General features: G+C 36.8%; 1 long non-coding RNA gene across 11 annotated transcripts in view; it reads right to left on the minus strand.

Moving 5' to 3' along the window:
- Nucleotides 1-23,090, minus strand: part of LOC137495912 (uncharacterized) — a 461,128-nt gene that overhangs the window by 156,982 nt on the left and 281,056 nt on the right. For 2 of the 11 annotated variants that reach the window (XR_015493073.1, XR_015493078.1), the window contains exon 8: nucleotides 21,091-21,433. The exons of the other annotated variants lie outside the window; for them this stretch is intronic. This is a non-coding gene — a long non-coding RNA (uncharacterized LOC137495912). Of the gene's footprint in view, nucleotides 1-21,090; nucleotides 21,434-23,090 lie in introns of those variants that run through there. 11 annotated transcript variants of the gene reach the window in all.

The raw sequence follows: 23,090 nt of genomic DNA on the forward strand, positions 1-23,090 counted from the left end.
CGCCTGCGCGCTCAAACTGCAGACATCAAAGGCAGAGCACTGGAAAACAAGACAAACATGTTCACTAGAGCAAGTGTGAGATACTAGATCTGATCTGAGTTATGAATTAACCATTAATATATCAGTTTAAAAGCTGTATATGTGTGTGTGAGGGATATAAGGACACTTACAACACATCTAATGGGAGTTAAGTGAATAAATGCAAATGATTGAAAAGCAGCTACTCCAGGTTATCTGTTGATAATTATGTCATCAAATGTGTTTACAATCTTCATCATATATGCAAAACTGAACAAACTATTATGTATCTTAAGAATAAGTGTGGCGTTTTTACAAAAATAGTTTCCTGCATCTAAAAGACAATGACAACAGAAGGTTTATTTAGTTCTAATAAGAAATTCATCTTGTTAATTATATATATATATATATATATATATATATATATATATATATATATATATATATATATATATATAAATATACATATATATACATATGTAAATATATATATATATATATATATATATATATATATATATATATATATACATATTTATATATATATATATATATATATATATATATATATATATATATATATATATATATATATATATATATATATATACACATATAAATAAATATAAATATATATATATATATATATATATATATATATATATATATATATATATATATTTACATATGTATATATATGTATATTTATATATATATATATATATATATATATATATATATATATATATATATATATATATATATATATATTTATATGTAAATATTTTCATGTTTCATGTTCAAGCTCCACGATTCTGGCTAAAATGAGAATCGCGATTCTTTTGCCTATAATAAAGATCACAATTTTCTCACGATTCTGTATGTAAAATAAAGCTTCATATGAGTCGGGAATTATTATTGTTTTTTTCCTCAAACATATGGTAAAACAACAATAATAATATTATATGCAGGTCTACTGGTTTCTCTAAATAATTTTATCCCACTTTTAACAATTCTGATGTTGAATTATGTTTGAGATATGGGCCTATGCTTGCAATCTGTCATTGACAACATTATTAGACTATTTATTTCACTTGGTAAAATCAACATTATATAGGCTAGAGTAGTTATACTGACACTGTAAACATTCACTCAATTGATCACTCTGTGGTATGAACTGAATACTATTTACAACTTTATTACCTGTTACTCACAGCATATGCAGGTTCTGTTCACTAAAGTAGACGCGCAGGTCTATCATTAAGTAGAGCGCGCGCCCGCTCTTTCTCTCTCTGTGGTAACAGCTCATGGTCAACAGCTCACATCACGTGATTTCCCGGCCGTGAATACAGCATTTTATGAAGACAAAAATAAAATTTTTAGGTGAATTATACCTTATGAATTCAGTATGTGACTCTTTCAACATCATTTGGAGGTGTCCATGTTGCTGAGCAATGTATGTGAAACAATGAATAGACTTGTGCAGCCGCCTTTGCTTCTGTCCTGAATTTGAAAATATGATTGACAGAATTGTAAAAATGCTGGATTAAGATGGTCTAGGGGGTCGAATCGAGATCGCAATCTTTTTACGACGAATTGTGCAGTTCTAATATATATATATATATATATATATATATATATATATATATATATATATATATATATATATATATATATATATATATATATATATATATATATATATATATATATGAAGAGTTCAGATGTGAAAGCCGCTAAACGCCACTTCTGCCAAAAATGAGCTTATGACATTGAGTAAATGCTTTAAGCACGTACTACACCATCAACAAATAGATTTGCTGCAAATCATTTAAATCGCAGTATCAGCGCATTCAGAAATAACAGTTTGTTGGCCTCCACAGTCACCAGAACTCAATCCAATAGAGCACATTAGGAATGAGGTGGAACAGTAGATTTGCATTGTGGACAAATCTGCAGCAAATGCATGATGCTATCATGTCAATATGGACCAAAATCTCTGAGGAATATTTCCAGTACCTTATTAAATCAATACAACAAGGGATAAAGGCAGTTCTGAAGTCCAAACCGGTACTAGTAAGGTGTACCTAATAAAATGGCCGGTGAGTGTAGGTCCAGGGTCACATTTATATATATATATATATTAATAACTAAATATTAATAATAAAATTATAGTGAAAAAAGAATGTAAGGTGAAGACTAAAGTAACATGACTACATGGAAACACAAAGAAGAAAGACACAAGAGAGAACAAACATACAATAAAATGAAACTGAGAGAGAAAGGAGGAAGGGAAAGGAGGGAGAGACGAGAGAAAAAAGTGCCCCTTTGCACAAAACTAAAGAGGTGAAAAACAAGCACAGCAGACTCATATAGATAATGGTAGATGGCACATTAAAGCCAGCTAAATGAGCAGGAGCAGCCAGAGCACGACTGCAGACAGCAACCCCATTTAAAAAACACCATCCACTGGCCGCCTGCATAAATTATTGACGATAATTATCACAGGGTGGGTTACTGCGCGCGATAACAATCCATTCTGAAGCAGAGCAAAGGAACGAGGCTTTGAACTAAAATGTCACACAGTGTTTTTGACGCTCCGTGTTGGAATTTGTGGACTTTTTTGGTGTGGAATTTGAACCAGGGGAGCAGTCTCCAAATCACCCTGTGGTAATGAGCCTCTGCATACATTTGTATGTGTTTATCAGCTAGTCACAGATTGCTGGGTGGAAATGCATAGCTGATGCGTTTAGAATTATTTATAGCAAAGAAAATTAGGTTAAATGTGCAGTTATTTATAATAATTTAGAAATAATTTTAATATACAAATTATGATTCACTAGTAAAACATAATTTGGTGGTTGGGGTGGTCCAGTTTTTAGAGATGGATAGTTAGATGGCTGGATGGAAGGACATACACAGATGGATAGACAGACATTCAGATGGATAGACAGACATTCAGATGGATAGACAGACATTTAGATAGATAGATAGATAGATAGATAGATAGATAGATAGATAGATGGATGGATGGATGGATGGATGGATGGATGGATGGATGGATGGATGGATGGATGGATGGATGGATGGATGGATGGATGGATGGATGGATGGATGGATGGATGGATGAATTAATAAATAGACGGATGGATGGATATATAGACCAATGGGTAGATAGGTAGATAGATAGATAGATAGATAGATAGATAGATAGATAGATAGATAGATAGATAGATAGATAGATAGATAGATAGATAGATAGATAGATAGATAGATAGATAGATAGATAGATAGAAAGAAGGATAGATAGATAGATAGATAGATAGATAGATAGATAGATAGATAGATAGATAGATAGATAGATAGATAGATAGATAGATAGATAGATAGATAGATAGATAGATAGATAGATAGAAAGATAGATAGATAGATGGATGGATGGATGGATGGATGGATGGATGGATGGATGGATGGATGGAGGGATGGATGGATGGATGGATGTACGGATGGACAGACAGACAGACAGACAGACAGACAGACAGGATGGATGGATGGATTAATGAATGCACGGATGGATGGATATATAAACGAATGGGTAGATAGATAGATAGATAGATAGATAGATAGATAGATAGATAGATAGATAGATAGATAGATAGATAGATAGATAGATAGATGGATGGATGGATGGATGGATGGATGGATGGATGGATGGATGGATGGATGGATGGATGGATGGATGGATGGATGGATGCATAGACGGACGGATGGATGGATGGATGGATGGAAAGAAGGATAGATAGATAGATAGATAGATAGATAGATAGATAGATAGATAGATAGATAGATAGATAGATAGATAGATAGATAGATAGATAGATAGATAGATAGATAGATAGATAGATAGATAGATAGATGGATGGATGGATGGATGGATGGATGGATGGATGCATAGACGGACGGATGGATGGATGGATAGATAGATAGATAGATAGATAGATAGATAGATAGATAGATAGATAGATAGATAGATAGATAGATAGATAGATAGATAGATAGATAGATAGATAGATGAAGAGGAAAGACTATAAAATTTGCTTCCTCGGTTTTGCCTACTTTGAAAATATTTGAATAGAATACAGATGCCACAGGAGAGCTAATAATTCTCCCTTAAACTGTACATATAGAGCTGGAACCAAACTTTGCAGAGTGGATCTCTCAAATTGCACTATCCGTCCTGATGTGATTTATTTGCTTGTGTGTTTATTAGTTGTTGTCATGTTTGTGTGTCAGACAGCACCTTTGATAAGCTCAGCTGAGAGTCCATCCCCACAGTAAATCACAACACCATGGAAACTAGTCCATGAGGTCAAGAAGCAGAGGAGAAAGAGAGAGAGGGGAAAAAACCCTGCAAATGTGAGCGAAGGAGAAAACATAACAAGCAGCTGTCAGTTGTGTGCGCTTCACTCCTGACAGCTCCTCTTCTGAACGCTTCTTATCAGCTGGCCTTTTTTTCAGTGAAGCCGGAGAGTTTTCCAGCGCTCTGACAGTGCTTACAGACCAACAGGACTCATCAGGTTTGTGTGTGTGTGTGTGTGTGCTGTCTCCGGCAGACGTCTCAGATCAGCGGGCTGTCTTTACTGCGTGTGTGACAGGAGAGCCGTCCTGATCAATACACGCTCCTGGCACTGAAGGCCCCTCACCCGGAGCCCCCTCAGCCCGGCCTACCCTGCTCTTAATGATACGTAGCCTCCTTATGCCCTGCGGCCAGAGACCCCGGATGATCCTGCACAAACACACACACACACACATATATACTGACATGCACTCTCTCACACAAACACACACAGAGAAACAAAACAAACACTGAAACAACACTGAATGAAACCAGCTGTGTGTATTTATTTACAGAAAGCAGTTTTAAAGCTAGTCACTCTATCATCTTCGTCTATATTTCCTTACATCTATCTAACCATCCATCCATCCATCCATCCATCCATCCATCCATCCATCCATCCATCCATCCATCCATCCATCCATCCATCCATCCATCCATCCATCCATCCATCCATCCATCCATCTATCTATCTATCTATCTATCTATCTATCTATCTATCTATCTATCTATCTATCTATCTATCTACCCATTCGTTTATATATCCATCCATCCGTGCATTCATTAATCCATCCATCCTGTCTGTCTGTCTGTCTGTCTGTCTGTCTGTCTGTCTGTCTGTCTGTCCGTCCGTCCGTCCGTCCGTCCGTCCGTCCATCATCTATCTATCTATCTATCTATCTATCTATCTATCTATCTATCTATCTATCTATCTATCTATCTATCTATCTATCTATCTATCTATCTATCTATCTATCTATCTATCTATCTATCTATCTATCTATCTATCTATCTATCTATCTTTCTTTTCATCCATCCATCTATTTATCAGTCTATCCATCCATCCATCCATCCATCCATCCATCCATCCTTCTCTCTTTTCATCTATCTATATATCTATCTGTCTGTCTGTCCGTCCGTCCTCCCATCCGTTCTATCTATCTATCTATCTATCTATCTATCTATCTATCTATCTATCTATCTATCTATCTATCTATCTATCTATCTATCTATCTATCTATCTATCTATCTATCTATCTATCTATCTATCTATCTATCTATCTATCTATCTATCTATCTATCTATCTGTCTATCTGTCTGTCTGTCTGTCTGTCTTTATTTCTCTCTTTATGTCTGTCCGTCCATCTATTCATCTATCCATTGATTTGTCAAGCCAGCATGAAATCTTTCCTCCAACCCCCCCTTTCTAACTTCCTTCCTAAAGATATTTTCACTCAGTTGACTGCTCCTGCTGTATTAAACACATAGCATATGCCTTGTTCAAAACATTCACTGTTGCATACTATGTGCTCCTTCTCATTCGACACTCTATGCAACCCTGCATGCATTAGCTAGACACTACACTAGTATTTTCTTCCAAACAGTTAAATTCACATTAGCAGGGAATCAGACACACAATATCAGTGCAGCGTCTCTACCACAGACTTGTGTTTCAGTTCATGTTTCCACTGCCTCCAGAGTGACGTCTGTTCTGATTGCTCTAAATGATGTAGAAGCCAGCAGTTGTTGTAGTACACACACTCCTCTCTGTGTAATTGTGCACGGAGCATTTCTTCCCAAACTCATCTGAATTCTTAAACAGCCCGATGTGACACTCATACCAGTTCAACAAGCTTCCTAATCTGTTCCTCGGCACAGCAATGTCACAACCGCTTCCGCAGGGTAGAGAAATAGACAGATGTCAAGTATAACATGTGCATGTGTATGTGTGTGTGTGTGTTTGAGAAATACAAGAGCAGGTGAGACTAAGAGAGGAAGGGAAGGAAAGAGACTGTGGTCTGTAGTCTGACATGTTGGGATGATATCAGTGATTTATGATGATGCTCATAAAGGTTTAAAAGCATCACTGATCTTCATTTTACTATTTTATAAAAGCATCTTGGGCATGTTGACCTCATCAGCCTTCATTTTGTTGACCTCTCGAAACCACGCTGACCAAAAACTTCCAAACCATTTTCAGTTCTGAAGTAAGTATAGTTTATAAAAATGTCAATTTTATGTGAACACCGATGTTGGCAAGCTTTCAAAAGGCTTTATATGCTCTTTTATTGTCTTTTTATGATCTCTGCTTGGTCAGATTTTGATGTTACAAGTTGTATACATATTCAAGGTTATTTGTGTAGCGCTTTTCACAATAATTATCATTCCAAAGCAGCTTTGCAGAAGGCTGCACATTGTTACAACATAACAGTCAAAGGTGTATGGGTTGTGTATGGGTTGGATTGTATATGTAGCTGGGTGGATGAATGGATGGATGGATGGACGGACGGATGGATAGAGAGATGGATAGATGAATGGATGGATAAAAAGAAAGAAAGAAGGATGTATGGATAGATAGATAGACTGACAGACAGACAGACAGACAGACAGACAGATAGATAGATAGATAGATAGATAGATAGATAGATAGATAGATAGATAGATAGATAGATAGATAGATATAGATAGATAGATAGATAGATAGATAGATAGATAGATAGATAGATAGATAGATAGATAGATAGATAGACGGACGGATGGAGTGACGGACGGACGGATGGATGGATATAAAGATGAATGTGTAGATAGATAGATGGATAGATAGATGATTGATGGACGGACGGATGGATAGAGAGATGGATAGACGGATGGATGGATAAAAAGAAAGAAGGATGCATGGATAGATAGATAGATAGATAGATAGATAGATAGATAGATAGATAGATAGATAGATAGATAGATAGATAGATAGATAGATAGATGGATGGATGGATGGATGGATGGGTGGATTGGTGAATAGATGGATGGATGGATGGATGGATGGATGGATGGATAGAGAGATGGATAGATAGATGGATAGATGGATGGATGGATAAAAAGAAAGAACGATGCATAGATAGATAGATAGATAGATAGATAGATAGATAGATAGATAGATAGATGGATGGATGGATGGATGGATGGATGGATGGATGGATGGATGGATGGATGGATGGATGGATGGATGGATGGATGGATGGATAGATAGATAGATAGATAGATAGATGGATGGATGGATGGGTGGATGGATGGATGGATGGATGGATGGACGGATGGATGAATAGAGAGATGGATAGATGGATGAATGAATAAAAAGAAAGAAGGATGCATGGATAGATAGATAGATAGATAGATAGATAGATAGATAGATAGATAGATAGATAGATAGATAGATAGATAGATAGATAGATAGATAGATAGATAGATAGATAGATAGATAGATGGATAGATAGGACTGATATTTCATGCATAATCAAAATCTGCATACTTTTATTGTGTGTATTGATAGTATCAGTAAAGCGCACTGCATACTGCAGATGAGTAGAATGGTAATACCCAATGTTTATTTCACCAAATTGCAAATTGACCCAAGAGTGATGTTATGCATTGCTGCCCAATACGCATGTGATAGCTGGGAGGGTTTCCACACACAGGGTTTCCGCTCTTGTAGATCTCTCTCCCAGGGAGCAGACAGGGCCAGAGAACCCATCTGTACTGGGACGGCTCTTATTTGCAGCATAAGCGTCCTGTCATTTCCCTGTAAAGCACGTCTCACTGCAACACCCTCCTCAAATTGATTGTGGAGCTCTGGTGCGTGGAGGGGCCAGGGGATGAACAGGGGGGAGCCCATAATTGAGAGCAGAATTAGCAAAGCCTTAAATACGCCCGGCTGATATATCATTACCCATAAACTTGACCCCCGGTGACCGCTGCTGTCTCCCCAGGGCTCTGTTCTCCAGTGGGGCCCTAGAGAGGCAGACGGCCCCGAATCACAAGCGTGTGTGTGAGAACCAGGACCCTGCTTGACTGATTTCATAAAGATCTCATCATCTATTCATCACATAGATCAAACAGCACGGCCCTCTCCAATTATCAGGGAACGCAATCGGAACGCCATGAAGAGGACAGCCATTCCACTTCCACATGTAATCATTTACACATTCAAACAACACACACACACACACACACACACACACACACACACACACACACACACACACACACACACACACACCATCCTATTTCATCAAGCATCTTGTTATCACCTTCAGACATACAAAGTTCAACAATGAATGTTAAATTGCAAATTGTAATTACATGTGCTGTTTTTTGGCATCAAATATTTCTTCTATTGTAGTAACCCTAACACCTAATCCCAACTCTTAGACAGACAGATAGATAAATAGATAGAATAGATGGATGGATGGACTGTTGAATAAATGGATAGATAGATAGATAGATAGATAGATAGATAGATAGATAGATAGATAGATAGATAGATAGATAGATAGATAGATAGATAGATAGATAGATAGATAGATAGATAGATAGATAGATAGATAGATAGATAGATAGATAGATAGATAGATAGAGAGGGAGGGAGGGAGGAAGGAAGGAAGGAAGGAAGGAAGGAAGGAAGGAAGGAAGGATGGATGGATGGATGGATGGATGGATGGATGGATGGATGGACTGTTAGATGGATTTAGGAAGGAAAGATGGATGGATGGATGATGGATGGATGGATGGATAAATGGAAGGAAGGAGGGAAGGAGGGAAGGAAGGAAGAAAGGAAGGATGGATGGATGAATCGACTACTAGATGGTTATAGGAAGGAATGGGTGAAGGAAGGAAGGAAGGAAGGAAGGAAGGAAGGAAGGAAGGAAGGATGGATGGATGGATGGATGGATAGACAGATGGATGGATGGACTGTTAGATGGATTTAGTAAGGAAAGAAGGATGGATGGATGGATGGATGGATGGAAGGAAGGAAGGAAGGAAGGAAGGAAGAAAGGAAGGAAGGATGGATGGATGAATGGACTATTAGATGGTTATAGGAAGGAATGGGTGAAGAAAGAAAGGAAGGAAAGAAGGACGGATGGATGGATGGACTGTTAGATGGATATAGGAAGGAAAGAAGGATGGATATAATAGATGGAAGGAAAGTGGGAAGGAAGGAAGGAAGGAAGGATGGAAGGATGGAAGGAAGGAAGGAAAGATGGATGGATGGATGGATGGATTAACTGTTAGATGGATATAGCAAGGAAAGAAGGATGGATGGATGGATGGATGGGTGGATGGATTGGTGGACGGATGGATGGATGGATGGATTGATGGATGGACTGTTAGATGGATTTAGTAAGGAAAGAAGGATGGATGGATGGATGATAAATTGAAGGAAGGAGGGAAGGAAGGAAGAAAGGAAGGAAGGATGGATGGATGAATGGACTATTAGATGGTTATAGGAAGGAATGGATGAACGAAGGAAGGATGAATGGATGGATGGATGGATGGACTGTTAAATGAATATAAGAAGAAAAGAATGATGAATGAATAGATGGATAGATGGACGGATGGAAGGATGGACGGATGGATGGTTGGATGAATGGATGGAAGGGCCGACAGATTGAAGGATGGATGGATAGATGGACTGACGGACAGACGGATGGATGGATGGATGCATAGATAGATAGATGGATGGCTTCATAATTTGGTTAAAATGTGCAGAAATGGATTTTACTCTAGTGTGTGCATGAAATTGTCCAACAATTGACTTTCATGAAGTGATGATTAATGTTGATATTTTTGCTGCATTGTCCTCATTCTCTCCGACCACACATGAATCTTCTCAATCTGTATCTGAAAGACCTGCTGTTTTTCAGGCACTCCTCATAAATGAGACAGATCAAAGGGTTTCCTCTTCACTCAGTAATTAAAGTAAATGATTAGAGATGTTACCAGCCAAATATGAGCCAACGACCAGCATTTGAATTTTGCGCATGAACTCTTCTTCGTCAAAGCAATTTCCTGCTTTCAAACTTCCAAGAATGTGCAGGACGCTCTCTTTACTTTACCTGAATCATTACCGCAGGATTCACACAGACAGGTAGCATGATGGAGTCGCCATTGAGGACGTAATTTAAAAACACTACACAAGACGAATGATTTATTCATATGCAGTCCAAATGCAGACCTAAAACAATTATGCTCAGCGGGCTCCGTGTCACTTAAGTGAATGAAGAAGAAATAAATAGCTGCTATGAGATGTTTGATATACTGCCGCACATAATAACATTTCTGGATTTTCCACAAAGTGGATGGGAATGAAATTAGAAGGTCTCTGGTGTCTCTAATGAAATGTTCAGACAGCTGACTTGTATGGTAATGGATTATAGCATCGCACCGACATGATAATATGCTTCTCAAACTTCTAGACGACAATCAATGAGAAAAAAGAACTGAAATGTACTTTTCTTTTAGATAGATAGATAGATAGATAGATAGATAGATAGATAGACAGATAGATAGATAGATAGATAGATAGATAGATAGATAGATAGATAGATAGATAGATAGATAGATAGATAGATAGATAGATAGATAGATAGATAGATAGATAGATAGATAGATAGATGATGGATGGATGGATGGATAAATGGAAGGAAGGAGGGAAGGAAGGAAGGAAGAAAGGATAAATGGAAGGAAGGAAGAAAGAAAGAAAGGTTGGATGAATGAATGGATGGATAGACTGTTAGATGGATATAGAAAGGAAGGAAGGAAGGAAGGAAGGAAGGAATGATGGATGGAAAGATGGATGGATGAATGGACTGTTAGATGGTTATAAGAAGGAATGGATGAAGGAAGGAAGGATTCCGTTAATGGATGGACTGTTAGATGGATATAAGAAGGAAAGAAGGATGGATGAATGGATGGAAGGAAGTATGGATGGATGGATGAATGGATAGATGGATGGATGGACTGTTAGATGGATATAGGAATAAAAAGAAGGATGGATGGATAGATGGAAGGAAGGATGGATGGATGGAAGGAAGGAAGAAAAAAATGAAAGGAAGGATGGATGGATGAATGGACTAGTAAATGTTTATAGGAAGGAATGGATGAAGGAAGGAAGGAAGGATGGATGGATGGACTGTTAGAAAGATATTGGAGGGAAGAAAGGAAAAAGGATAGCTGGATGGATGGATTCATAGATGGATGGAAGGAAGGAAGAAAGGAAGGAAGGAAGGAAGAATGGATAAATGGAAGGAAGGAAGAAAGGAAGAAAGAAAGAAAGAAAGGCTGGATGAATGAATGGATGGATAGACTGTTAGATGGATATAGAAAGGAAGGAAGGAAGGAAGGAAAGAATGAAGGAAGAAAGGAAGAAAGGAAGGAAGGATGGGTGGATGCATGGGTGGATGGAAGGAAAGAAGGAAGAAAGGAATGATGGATGGAAAGATGGATGGATGGATGGACTGTTAGATAGATATAGGAAGTAAGGAAAGAAGGATGGATGGGTGGATGCAAAAGAACTGAAATTTACTTTTCTTTTACATTTATTTCCGTTAATGGAAATGTGAATTTAATGCTACTAGGAGGAGTAGTATCTGAAAAAATAATTATATATTATGTATATATCCATCCATCCATCCATCCATCCATCCTTTCATCCATCCATCCATCCATCCTTTTATATATTCTTCCTTATTATATCCATCTAAGAGTCCATCAATCCATCCTTCCTTCCTTCCTTCCTTCCTTCCTTCCTTTATTCCTTCCTATAAACATTTACTAGTCCATTCATCCATCCATCCTTCCTTTCATTTTTTTTCTTCTTTCCTTCTATCCATCCATCCTTCTTTTTATTCCTATATCCATCTAACAGTCCATCCATCCATCTATCCATTCATCCATCCATCCATAACATTGGCAATACAATTTTCGGGGGAATGTTCGTTGAACATTGAAGTTCAGATCCAACTCGAACGATTATTGTGATACGCGCATCAAATGTGCAAAACCCTCAACTCGCGCCACTTCATTGTGTCATCTGTATTGTGTATTCACATCTTTGCATTGACAATATGTAAATCACTCGCGCTTGACGCTTCATCCGCGTCTGGTGTGAACGCAGCATTATACTCCATCAGCTGTTCTCGTTTCTGTCAGGTTTGCAATAATTAATTAATAAAATATTACAGCTCAGAACAATGTTTTTTTTGTCTAATTGTTATATTTTGTGGCAAGCGGTCATGTAATAAGCGAGATAAAGTACATCCCGGACGGTTATTTTTGCAGAATAAACCCCTTCATTCTCATACAACAGATCAACCTGCCAGGGTTTTTTCTGCGATAACAACCTCCTGGATGTACTTTATCACTTCCTTAACATTTATTCAAATCAATGTAGTGATGATACAGTAGTGAATTTATGCATCACAATTCCACCTATAAATTTAACCTATAAAGCCAATAATATAAATCATCAAATGTTAAATACAAACATTAACCAATATCTTAAAACTCAATAAAGTGTTCTCACTTATTTATTTAACCTCACTCATTTTGTGTATTTAAAATGTTTCTTCATAGGGAAGTACCATCCTTAGTTCAGTGTTTAAAGCTCTTTGTTTCTATTATGGCCTTTACATGAATGTTCCCCACTGGCCATGAGCAGATGGACCATGGGAGACTGCTGGCAAAGCTGACATATAATACAACAGCAACACAAAAGGCCCAATAAAGGATTTTCCCCAGGGGGCCAAAATTAGAGCATCATTCCACACACAACAGTACAATACAGTGACACAACGGCAGGAATGAATGAAAGCACAGACCAATATGGCACAACATCCTAGATGGAGATGGAGAAGAACTTAAACAAATGATGGTTTAATATTCACGGGAGGAACATTAAGCTTGTTCAACTTTTGCAAGAAACTGACTGAACAGTTAAAGCTGGAAGTGAGTCATTTACCAACCCTGCATAAAGGTTAAGCTATGAATGATAACTTACAGTGATCCAACTTGATCCAATCTATGAAACAATGTTAATCTGATACCTACATGAGCAAACCGGCTACATCGTTGGTGACTGTATAATTTCACAGAGGGCAGTCACAACAGTAGAAGTCACGAATGCTTGCTTAAAGTCCCCAAAATATATTTGATTCTTTTCTCACAGCCTGGAGAATCACACAGATTGGATCTTTTAAATCAGTGAATCATCGACTGGGAACTTGTTCTGAACAGACCAATTGAATTAGTCAATTGTTAACTGGAGAATCACTTTGGCTGGATCAATTGAATCAGCGAATAATTGACTAAAAACAATGACCAAACCATTTTAATCAGTGAATTGTTAACAGAAGACTCACTCTGACCGAATCATTTGAATCAGTGAATTGTTTACAGAGGACTCACACTGACAGAATCATTTTATTCAGTGAATTGTTTACAGAAGACTCACTCTGACCAAATCATTTGAATCAGTGAACTGTTTACTGAAGACTCACTCTGACCAAATCATTTGAATCAGTGAAATGTTAACAGGAGACTCACTCTGACTGAATCATTTGAATCAGTGAATTGTTAACAGGAGACTCACTCTGACCAAATCATTTGAATCAGTGAATTGATAACTGGAGATTCACCCAGACCGAATCATTTGGATCATTGAATTGTTAACAGGAGACTAACTCTGACCGAATCACTTGAATCAGTGAATTGTTAACAGGAGACTCACTCTGACCAAATCATCTGAATCAGTGAATCATTGACTGAAGACTCACTCTGGCCAAATCATTTGAAGCAGTGAATTATTAACTGGAGACTCACACTGTGAGCGGATCAGTTCAATTAGTGAATAATTAACTGAAGACTCACTGTGATCAGATCATGTGAACCAATGAATCATTGAATAAAGACTCAATCTGGCCAATTCATTTGAATCTGTGAATCTCTGACTGAAGACTCACTGTGACCAGACAATTTGAATCCGTGAATTATTAACTAGAGACTCCTTGTGACCGGATCAGTTGAATCTGTGAATAATTAACTGGAGACACACTGTGACTGAATCATTTGAATCAGTGAACTGTTAATTGGAGTCTAACTGTTGCTGAATCATTTAAACCAGTGAACTGTTAATTGGAGACTCACTGTTACTGAATCAATTGATTCAGTGAAACTTTAACTGGAGACTCACTGTGATCAGATTATGTGAATCAATGTTAACTTGAGACTCACTGTTACTGTTACTTGTTACTGACCATTTTGTTTTGTATTTTCGTATTCAGTGGGCGTGGCTAGTTTTTTCCTACTACAAGCTGATTGGATGTAGTAAAATAGACAATAAGAACGGGAAAAGGGTTTCAGGAGAGTTGTTATAACCTAACAGACTCCTCCTGGTCACCATTTCTGTTTGTTGTCAAAACAGCTGGAGGGGGCGTGGTTAAGCATGTTAGCCACGCCCAATACCTCAGACAGACATAATCTGAGAATTTAACTGAAAACAAACAGGAAGTGCATTTTCAGATTTCAAGTTTAGATTACAAGGGCATTTTTTTCTTAATGACATGCACAGATGAATTGTTCGATGAAAACAAAATCAACAATTTAGTTTTGTTTTCATGTGTACTTTAAATCTAACAGCGTAAACAGTACACACTGCGCTGAATGCTTTCAGAAGGATCTCATTCTCTCACAAAAAAAACCCATAACGTGTCTAATTCCATTGTCAGTCTGACTGGGTTTTCGGGGGTCATTAGAGGGTGAGAAGGAGGGGTCAGATAATCTGTGAATAATGTCGAGGGCGTGAGTTTGTGTGTGTGTGTGTGAGAGAGAGAGAAAGAGTCAGAGTGAGGGGGTGGAGAGCAACTCCTGGCAGCTCCATCAATTTTTTATTTTGCCACTCAGACAAATGAAACACCCGCCACCCAGAACAAGGGGGACCTTCTGACACTTCAAAGTGAAGCCCTATGGGTGGCTCTGCTCTTGAAGCGGGGCGGCTCCGGGTCTCCAGCGCCCCCGTCTCGGCTGGAGGGCAGCCCGCGCCTCATTAACCCTTAAACAGGCCTGGCGTGAGGCGTGCTCTTCGCCTTTAATTACTCCTGCTCTTTTGGCAGGGCTCTGCCGCTCTTATACCCTGCTCTGAGACGGGATGAGGGGGCGACGTACTTCTGGAGGGTTTCGAGCATGTGCTTTAATTGAAAAACCAGATCACTCCTCTTTGCTCTAATTAGCTGGAGAGAAACGCCCCTTGCTGGTGTAGCAGCATTAGTGTGTGTGTGTGTGTGTGTGTGTGTGTGTGCGCGTGTGTGTGTTAGACAAGGCTGAAAAACATGAAGAATTTACAAATTTGCTTTACACTGTTGGACTTTTTATTGTATTTTTACAGTAACTTACTGGCAGCACTGTTGCCAGCAAGTTATTGCAACTGCCCCTTTACAGTAACTAACCTGTAAATGTGTGTTGCAGTAGCAGGGTCCTACTGCAATTTCATTTTTACAGTAAAATAGCCTTACAGCAACTTCTTTTTTACGGCAACATGCACTTTACAACGTTTTAATTTTACAGTATATCACTTTTTTCCAGCAGTGTTTTTATAATTTATTTTATTATATCCATTTTAAATGGTTTTCATTTATCAATCTATTTTAAATACATTTTGTGACACAATGTTAATTAATACATTTTTCAGTTTTGGGCAGTAGCTTCGCTACAAGTAGTGATGCTACTAGCTTAACTGCATTTCTTATAGCGCGGTCGAGCTGAAAAGAAATGAATGCATGAATTAAGTTGCCAGTTCATTCTATTGTGGCGACCCCTGATTAATTAAAATACTAAGCTGAAAAGAAAATGAATGAATGAATAACGTCGGCGGTTCATTCCGCTGTGGCGACACTAGATTAAAAAAGGGACTAAGCCAAAAAGAAAAATGACTGAATGAATGAAGTTGTTGGTTCATTCTTTTGTGGTGACCCCTGATTAATAAAGGGACTAAGCCGAAAATAAAATAAATGAATGAGTAAAGTTGGTGGTTCATTCCTCTGTGGCGACCCCTGTTTAATAACGAGTTTAAGCTAAAAATAAAATAAATGAATGAACAAAGTTGGTGGTTCATTCCTCTGTTGCAACTCCTGATTAAGAACGGGACTAAGCCGAAAATTAAATAAATTAATGAATAAATTTGGCGGTTCATTCCTCTGTGGCAACCCCTGATTAATAAAGGAACTAAGCCGAAAATAAAATAAATGCTTGAATAAAGTGGGTGGTTCATTCCTCTGTGGCAGCCCCTGATTAATAAAGGAACTAAGTAAAAATAAAATAAATTAATGAATATATTTGGTGGTTCATTCCGCTGTGGCGACCCCTAATTAATAAAGGGACTAAGCTGAAAATATAATAAATGAATTAATGACGTTGGCGGTTCATTCCGCTGTGGCGACCCTTGATAAATAAAGGGACTTAGCCGGAAAGAAAATGAATGAATTAATAAAGTTGGCGGTTCATTCCTCTGTGGCAAGCCCTGATTAATAAAGGAACTAAGCTGAAAATAAAATAAATGTATGAATAAAGTTGGCAGTTCATTCCTCTGTGGTGACCCAAGATTAATAAAGGACCTAAGCCAAAAGGAAAATGAATGAATGAATTAATAAAGTTGGTGGTTCATTCCTCTGTGGCGACCCCAGATTAATAAAGGGACTAAGCTGAAATGAAAATGAATGAATAAACGAATTATGTAAACGACTGAATCAGATACAATATGGTTTTATTTGAAAGAATGATATTAAGTGACTGTTTTATAAAGCACAGATTCTTCAGTTTCAGGATTGTGGAAATCATACACTGAACTGAAATGCTTTATGAGGGTCAAAATCCAATGTGAAATACAGTGCTGTAAATGAATTTAAATGAGAATGTAAAGGCATTGTCATTTCAGCCTGATGAGCGGCAAAGGAGACCAGTGTCTCTAATTGGGTCCATGTACATTTGTGTGTGCGTGTGTGTGCATGTGTGTGTGGATTGATATTCCCATGAAACGGACAAGCAGGTTTAATTGAAGCAAGCAGCAAATTGAGTGCAATTTACACAAACTCACGCAATGCTCCGTTAGCCCACTTCTACTGTTTCTAATGGCTCAGTAAATTAATTAGACTAATCAGACACACCCCATGGAGCCCGGCAGCAGATTAAAAGAATTAAACAAACAGGGGAGTGTTAATACAGAAGAACCCAGAGGAACAGCCTCTCCAGCTGTCAGACCAGCACAGTCATGGCACTGCTCTCCATCACCATAGACCCTGCATTCACCTACACTATATATACATGCAGAGTCACGGTGACAGTTTTATACATTAGATTAGATTTAACTTTATTGCCATTACACATGTACAAGGCAATCATATTTTTTTTCCTGCTTACGCATGTCTGTCAAGCTCCAAAAAGCCTACTTTACATAAAATGTCGAAAGAAATGTTCTATTTTTGGTAAACTGTGTTTATGAGCTGTAAACATATTTGAAGTTGGCACATCCATGTCTCTAAGCATTACCGATGATCTAGTTCCGCAGCAGGAAAACACTGAAATCATCGCCTCCAATGATTGACTGGCTTGATTAGTCATACTGCAATCCAAAGCCACAGTATCTGAATTATCGAGTAAAACTCCACTTCAATATTTTGTTCTACAATTTACAAAAATACACTTTTAAAATGCAATGAAACACCTTATTCGAAATACTTGACTAGACAAGCACAGGCCTGTATCCATTATTGAGTAAATTTGAAAGCATAATCGCTGATGCATACTCATTTTTCCCATATGAATATTTGATGCGCCAGATTACAGCGGTGAGGAGTTTTCTCATCTGAATTCAAAGGAAAGCAGAGCGCTTTGTTCTTCTCCTCCAGCTTATTAACTGGCAAACACGACGCCGCACCTCTGTCAGCATTGATTTTCAAACCTTCTCGCAAGGTGAGTGTCAAAGCATGTGAAACGCAGAACATGAACACAGACTTCCTGGTGCGGATCGAGGGCTCAACACCTCGTCTGTCCTGGCCCAGTGAGAGTGGCCCGCTTGCATGAGACGACCGTATCGAGTTTTATGCAATCGGAGAAGTTACTCGGCTAATTAAAGGAGGAACACAACATCTGACCCAAGACAGACACCTTGAAAACGCTACAGTACATCCCACCTAAAATCCCAGGAGGACGAGGCTCTATATTACCTGATCATCAGTATCGATCTACCACAGGCAGAATACGGCGAATGTTCAAAGAGCAAAAAATCACTAAATATCCATGTAGGTGTACATGCAGACACAGACTTTCAGCACGGATTCGGTGTTCTTCTAATCTGCTGATTATTTAGTTAAGACAAGCCACCTTCATTTATATAGAGCTAAATTTGTGAACAACACACTAAAATGTAAATGCTGTAAAATAAATGATGTGCTATATATTTGATCAGTACTTAACCATGATACTTGCATGCAGAGAAACACTACATGCCTGACAACCTACTGTCCTGTAGTCTACCACAGCAGTTTTGATTGTTAAGTACTCATCCCATGCCTACATATTAACCCAGGCTCATTCTGAAAAAGTAGTCCCATGGACGTTTATGGAGACCGCAAATTATGTAGCCAGATTTACATATGGCTGCATTTAAATTTTTAAGCGAATGCTACGGGCCGAGAATGGTGTCATGTAAATATACTCTGGGTTGGCACTCAGTATTGCATGAGTATCATCAGAGTAGGAGCGAAAACTAACATGTTTTTTAATGATATCTGTCAGGAAAAGCATGAACCGCAATGGTCCTAATACTGAGCCTTGAGGTACCTCCTATCAAACTTTCAAACAGCTGATATACTGCTTGGTTTTAGAAGAATTGGAAGAATGCTGTTGTAAATGGATGCCAAACATATTAAAAGTTTCCCATTTTGAGCAAAGAATTGTGTCATGTAAATATACCCTGGGTTCGCACTCATACTGCATGAGTATCATCAGAGTAGGAGCAAAAACTAACATGTTTCTTAATGATATCTGTCAAGAAGAGCATGAACCGCAATGGTCCTAATACTGAGCCTTGAGGTACCTCATACCAAACATTTAAACAGCTGATATACTGCTTGGTTTTAAAAGAATTGGAAGAATGCTGTTGTAAAAGGATGCCAAAACATATTAAAAGTTTCCCATTTTGAGCTAAGAATGGTGTCATGTAAATATACCCTGGGTTGGCACTCAGTATTGCATGAGTATCATCAGAGTAGGAGCGAAAACTAACATGTTTTTTAATGATATCTGTCAAGAAGAGCATGAACCGCAATGGTCCTAATACTGAGCCTTTAGGTACCTCATACCAAACATTCAAACAGCTAATATACTGCTTGGTTTTAGATGAATTGGAAGAATGCTGTTGTAAATGGATGGTAAAATATATTGAAAGTTTCCCATTTTGAGCTAAGAATTGTGTCATGTAAATGTACTCTGGGTTGACACCCAGTATTGCATGGGTATCATCAGAGTAGGAGCGAAAACTAGCATGTTTCTTAATGATATCTGTCAAGGAGAGCATGAACCGCGATGGTCATAATACTGAGACTTGAGGTACCTCATACCAAACATTTAAACAGCTGATATACTGCTTGGTTTTAGATGAATTGGAAGAATGCTGTTGTAAATGGATGGTAAAATATATTGAAAGTTTCCCATTTTGAGCTAAGAATTGTGTCATGTAAATGTACTCTGGGTTGACACCCAGTATTGCATGGGTATCATCAGAGTAGGAGCGAAAACTAGCATGTTTCTTAATGATATCTGTCAAGGAGAGCATGAACCGCGATGGTCATAATACTGAGACTTGAGGTACCTCATACCAAACATTTAAACAGCTGATATACTGCTTGGTTTTAGAAGAATTGGAAGAATGCTGTTGTAAATAGATGCCAAAACATATTAAAAGTTTCCCATTTTGAGCTAAGAATGGTGTCATGTAAATATACCCTGGGTTGGCACTCAGTATTCCATGAGTATCATCAGAGTAGAAGCAAAAACTAGCATGTTTTATAATGATATCTGTCAAGAAAAGCATAAAACGCAATGGTCCTAATACTGAGCCTTGAGGTATTTCATAACAAAAACTTACAAACAGCTGATATACTGCTTGGTTTTAAAAGAATTGGAAGAATGCTGTTGTAAAAGGATGCCAAAACATATTAAAAGTTTCCCATTTTGAGCTAAGAATGGTGTCATGTAAATATACCCTGGGTTGGCACTCAGTATTGCATGAGTATCATCAGAGTAGAAGCAAAAACTAACATGTTTCTTAATGATATCAACCAAGGAGAGCATGTTCAAGCTAAACCGCAACAGTCCTAAAACTACCTCAAAACTTGTAAACACCTCACATACTGCATGGTTTTAGAAGACTTGGAAGTTAAATGGGCCCCAAAACAGACAAATAGTTACATTTTTTTGGTTAAAATAGTGTAATGTAAATGTACACTGGATTGGGACTTTACTAATGCACATGTATCATCAGAGTAACTGTAAACTAACATGTTTTTTTAAGACAGAATGCACAGCAATTGTCCTAATACTGAGCCTTGTGGTACTCCATACCAAACTCGTGAAAGATTTAGCACTTCTTTATTCACTTCTACAAATAGATAGTGGTCAGGCATATCTTGAACCATCAAAAAGCACATATGAAGCACATTATGGGAACACAAATTAGGGTTCTAGATTTTGAAAAGTAATCAATAGTGTGCAGTAGGCCAGTGTGAACAGCCGGTTAATAATACATGAACTGGGCAATATGATCCGACCCCATGTCTGCCAACCCCACGTCATCCTATTTTCAGCACAGAAACAAACCTGAACATGAATCCACTGCTGTAACCATTCAAGAAGCTCAGCCAATCAGCAGGGCAGATTAAGGCTCTACCGCAGGTCTCCTTCTCAAATCACTGGAGACTGAAGCAAAGAGGAGGGAATGAGGAGAGGAAGGACAGTTTTCTGAGATATGCATATACACCATCAGTTCACTCAAAAATGTCAATTCTGTTAGGTCATGCTGTCCTGTTTAGTTGTGTCTCCAGAAAATAAAACAGAAGATATTAAGTAGTATGTATATGCTGCTCTGAACTGAAAAGAAAAAGGGATACTGTCAAGCTTTAGAGATTAGAGATTATTAACACGAACATAAATCTAGTCCAATTGGCCACACATATACTGTGTGATAGGAACAGATTCACGTTGTTATTTTCAAAAATAAACTCAAAGTAATGAGTACTGGTTATTAGGTCAACTATTTTAATGTTATAGAACTTATGATTAGACGGCACTTAAAAAACTAAGACAAATGTCATAAAATGTAATAAAAACAATATTAATAGTAATGTGCGATATATAGTAGTGTAATTTAGTACAGTTTTATTTATTATAATTACTGTATCATTAATAACATAACAATAAGCCACAATGTTCATTCCTATATAATATAATATAATATAATATAATATAATATAATATAATATAATATAATATAATATAATATAATATAATATAATATAATATAATATAATATAATATAATAATTGTAATATAAACAATTTAATATAAAGTAAAAGAAGTTTATTTTAATATTAATAAATAAATAAATAAATCATTAATTAATCAAGTTAGTTAATAAAAATTCAATATAACATAAAATATGATATATTAATTGTATTATAAACAAATTAATGTAAAGTTACAGAAGTTTAATTGTTTAAATAAATAATACAATTAAAATATAATATAATATAATATAATATAATATAATATAATATAATATAATATAATATAATATAATATATATAATATAATATAATATAATATAATATAATATAATATAATAAATGTATCATAAATGTATTATAAATAATTTAGTATAAAGTTACAGAAGTTAAAATAATTAAATATAAATAAATAAATAAACCAATCATTAATTAATTATTTAATTAATTAATTAATTAATTAAAATATAATATAATATAATATAATCTAATATAATCTAATATAATCTAATCTAATATAATATAATATAATATAATATAATATAATATAATATAATATAATATAATATAATATAATATAATATAATAAATTAAATAATAATAAATTGAAATAAATTATATTATATGATTATCTTTGCATTAATAATTTAATATAAAGCAAAACTTGATATTACAATATATTTTAAATTAATATATAATCTCACCATGTTCATAGTTACATATAAAATTTAATCATTCATAAAATAAATGAAAAATGAAAAATATATGCATGTACTGAAGTAGCTTCAAAGAACTCTATACATAGGAAAGGCATCAGCGTGGTTCAGTTCTACTACCATGGTACATTCTGGATTAAAAGCACTATATATTTCCATGTGTGTGTGTATATGGCATCCCTGTGTTATTAATTCAGTGTGTGTGTGTGTGTGTGTGTGTGTGTGTGTGTGTGTGTGTGTTGTGGGTCTGCGGGTGTTAGAAGCCAGTGCAGGGACAGCTGCTGCTCTCTGCCGGAGCTGGAATGAATAGATTATGAGCAGTAATTAGACGTACATGGAAATCAATGCACTCATGGC

This window comes from Danio rerio, chromosome 6 (genome assembly GCF_052040795.2).
Source record: "Danio rerio strain M-AB ecotype USA chromosome 6, GRCz13ab, whole genome shotgun sequence".
Taxonomy (NCBI): domain Eukaryota; kingdom Metazoa; phylum Chordata; class Actinopteri; order Cypriniformes; family Danionidae; genus Danio; species Danio rerio.